Below are 4,313 nucleotides of genomic sequence, written 5' to 3'. Positions count from 1 at the left end.
ACGTTTAATCGGGCATCTGCAACAGGCCCGCGAACGCATGCTGTTGTAAATGGCTGGCAGCCTACTTCGGCAGAGCTGCTGCAGGCGCCCAGCTAGCGCTGTATAATTACTACCTACGAAAACAGTACACTCACCGTTAACAGGCCCACGTTGTCCGTGTCCGCCACTCCATGAATATTCCTTAATCCGAGCGTCACTTCGAACACGGTGTCATGCGTGACCACCATTGAATATGCGCCTGTTCGCTAGAACACACACAGCGACCAAGACCCCAGACCAACGCAACGCATTTGAAAGACGATGAGACAGAGGGAGCAACGTTGAGAGAGAGAAGAAGGAGGCACTGGCGGCGGCGTGGCGGCGCCGCAGCTGTCCACGCAGGTGTTCGGTGACGCACCTATTCGCTTATCTACGCCGCCGTTGTGGAAGCAACGCTGGCCGGGGTGAGGGGGGGGGGGAGGAGCGCGAAACCCGCCAAGGCGGCGCCGAAAGGCAAACGCTATGGCGCATACGGCGGACGGCCGTTCGGCGCGGAATGACTCCTTGTAAACGGCAACTCTCCTCCCAGCCAGTCGCACAGCGACGCAGATTATTTACCAGCCTCGGGTTCTTTGAGTATTTTGACGGAATGCGATTGCAGTGGGCGAAAAATAGTGAACCAAAACTTGCGGAAAACAAAGTGCACCATGGAATGGCCAGAAACAATAATTATTTCGTCCTCGGTGGCATTAGCGGGAGAGCATCGCTACAACTTTTTCCAGAGGAATTTCTTTTTGCATTGTCTGTGTCTGGCTATTCCGCGTATGGTGCCGCAAACACTGAATGCGTAGTCGAAGCTGGAACAAATTATTCCACAGTCGCGGATGTTTATTACAAGGCTTTTCACGCACCACGAAACGTGCCGAGGTTGTTATAACAAACTTTTTGCTGACCACATGATCAGCGCATAATTCCATATGGTTGCCCAATGAGCTAGCTAAGCACCTGTAGCAAAGGCAGGGCACGTTCTTGTTAAACGTTGTTAATATAAACGATGGTTGTGCATAAGTGCAGTGACAGCTTTCCGTGTGAATTGGTCATAACCCACGTTTTCGAGCGTAGAAGCGCCTCAGCGGACCTAATCAGCTACCACAGCAAGTTCGTAAGCAATGATTTGGTACGAAAGTGTGCAGCTGTTTTCCATGTACTGAATAGTCCGTGTACAGTGCGTTGACCACCGCCATTTCTTAAGCCACCTCCCATATAGACTCCCAGTCTGAACAGGTGTGGGACCTTAAACACTAAGAAGCAGTGCCCCCCCCCCCTCCGCACACACACACACGAAATTTGAGGGCGCACGGGCTGATACACACGCATACTTATTCACAGGCGCACACACATACACGTATACACACATACGGCAACACACACACGCGACCGTAAACGCACGCATGCATGGGCGTACACATGTGCACAGGCACGCTAACAAAGCACGGACTCGCACATACACGCGCACGCACACATGCACGGGTGTACACACAATCGCGCTTACACGCGAACACATGCGCAGGCTCACGCACACACACCCATACTCGGGCGAACATTATGTTCCTGTATATAATCCACAGCAAACATGTAGCTTATAACCAACGCTAAGGAAAGCTTTCGTAACATGGATTGCAGTTAATTGCCATTATAGATGAAACGCGATTTGCTTCTGCTGACATTCTGCTGTATTCGGAGAGCGCCTTCACACATTCTAAGTCAACTAGGCCGTCATTTTACGCAAGGTCCACATATTCGTGCAGTAGCTGCGCTGCTCAGCCGCCAATCCGAAGGTCGCGGGTTCGATGCCGGCCGTGGCAGTCGAATTAAGGCGGAGGCGAAAATGTGGAAGCCTTTGCACTGTGCGATATGAGCGCTCATTAAAGAACACCAAATGGTGAAAATCTGCAGCTTTCCACTACGACGACCCTCATAATCATATCGAGGTTTTTGAGACGTAAAATCCCAAATATTATAATTATGTGTTCTTCTTATGCTGCATATTCCATCCGATGAATCGGCACCTACACCCTTCTCAGGCACAAAAGCACCCTTAGAGCCTATTTTAGGGTGCTATCGAGGCAAGCACCCAAACAAAAGGGTGCTTTTTTTTCAATCGACCATTTATGGGTGTTAAAGGGTGTTGCAAAGGGTGCTTTCTCGTAAAAGCACCCTTTTTACACCCTTTTGGGTGCAAAAATTTTTACTGTGCATACTACCCGAAGGCGTATTATATGGAGGTCATGGACACACCTTGCCGATTTATACGAACGTATTTACATCTGAACCATAAGTGCCGCACAAGCCGTATATGAAATACCAATCGTTCTTCTGAGCAGTGTGAAAGTGCTTGGCGGCGCATGCCTCGTCGAAAAAACAAAAAAAAGGGCAGACCACACGTACAGTGGGAATCGATGATGTCCGAAGCGCGAATGAGGAAGGTTGATACGTCGCTTTAAATTCAGCACAACGTTACGAGGCACACGTATGTAGAACACAGTAAACACAAGTAAAAGTGTTATGCAACGTCAGATATCTAGATAAGATGCAAGGGGTTTGTTTATAGTCGCATAACGACCGCACCACTAACGTTTGCACTTTCAGCACCAGCGGCGGCGGGCATGTATATTATTCCGTACATAATTGACATGTCATAATTTTCATGTTTGCGCCTTGCGTTCGTGTTTTCCCTTCAATTACGCCACCTAATAAACAATTCGGTACATGTGAAGCTAGCGGAACAGCCGAGAGTGCTTCATGAGCGTAGCTGTGGTCATGGTTTACATGACACGCATATATTAATTATGTTCGTACGTGTCACTTACCTTCGCCGCCCATTCACGTCACGCAATAACAAGTTACTTATATGTGAAGCTATCACAACGGGCGCGAGCACATCATGAGCGTGGCATGTAGACATGTTCTTACATAACACACATGTTATGTTAATCATGTTTGGCCGCGTAATTTACCTTCGTCGTCCATTCACATCACGTAATACCGAATTCGATATGTGTGAAGCTAGCGAAACGGCCGCGAGAGCATCATGAGCGAGGTATGTAGTCATGTTTTTACATGACACGCGTGTCATTGTTGTGGTGTTTTCATCAGTCATATATCTTCATGCATTCATGTCACGTAACACCTAGTTACGTATATGTGAAGGTAGCGAAATCACCGCGAGCGCACCATGAGCGTGTTGCCTGTAATCGTGACTCACATGACATGTATGCCATGATTTACACGTTAGGGCCTGTCCGTTATGTCCACCACGCAGTCATGTCATACCATACCAGCTTTGCGATATGTCATGTGAACGAAACTACTGCAAGAGCAGCGAGACTATGAAATGTAAATCAAGGCATTCATGACATACATGTAATTTTCATGTTATGACTTGTCATACAGTTATGTTACACCACACCAATTTTGGTATAAATCCCATCTTATGAATAGCCAGGAGTGCTTAATGTCATAGATAGATAGATAGATAGATAGATAGATAGATAGATAGATAGATAGATAGATAGATAGATAGATAGATAGATAGATAGATAGATAGATTATTGCTTTAGTTTTTACCAAGTTTATTGCTTTAGTTTTTACGATAGAAAGACCTCAAATTTACTCTTTGGGTCATTACGCAGTCTTAAGGAGCTCAGTTCTTGGACTCCCCGCACTGTATGTAGACAGAATGCGCTGTTGTGTGGCTCCTAAACTCCGAGCTGATAAAACACCCCTTGTTTTTCTTTGTGCTAGCATTGCCTTTTGTTGAACGCTTGTACCTCATTGGATTATGGAACAATTAGAGGCTAAGTTTGTTTTCACGTATCTTATTAATTTAGAGAGTTCTGGAGTATAAAGTGGCAGCAGCAAGCACAGGACCGAGTTGACGGCCGGAACATGCCTTTGTCCTGCAGTGGATGTAGTCCGACCATTGTTGATGATGATGATGATTATGATGATAATTATTATGATCATCGCTTGTTTTTTCCTTTAGTTAGGTATTTGAGAACGTCATGAAAACTTAATCCCAAGATATGTTTGTGAACGACTTCACTAGAAGATTCCGCCATTTTTTATGCTTTCTCGATCTCCTGATGGCATTCTTCGGAACACGAAAAGCGTCGACGCAGCGCGATAAGAGAGAGTCATGTCCTGAACGGCAATCAGTGACAGTGCCGATCCAAGTCTAGATAAGGGGGGGGGGGGGGCAAGCTTATTTATTTCGTTCACGGAATATATATCTTGTAGCGAAGCCTACGAACTCTGAAATGGGTCGAACTCTT

The sequence above is a fragment of the Rhipicephalus microplus genome, unplaced genomic scaffold (assembly GCF_043290135.1).
Source record: "Rhipicephalus microplus isolate Deutch F79 unplaced genomic scaffold, USDA_Rmic scaffold_14, whole genome shotgun sequence".
Taxonomy (NCBI): domain Eukaryota; kingdom Metazoa; phylum Arthropoda; class Arachnida; order Ixodida; family Ixodidae; genus Rhipicephalus; species Rhipicephalus microplus.
The sequence above is the reverse complement of the archived record's forward strand: the minus strand, read 5'-3'. Positions refer to the sequence as shown.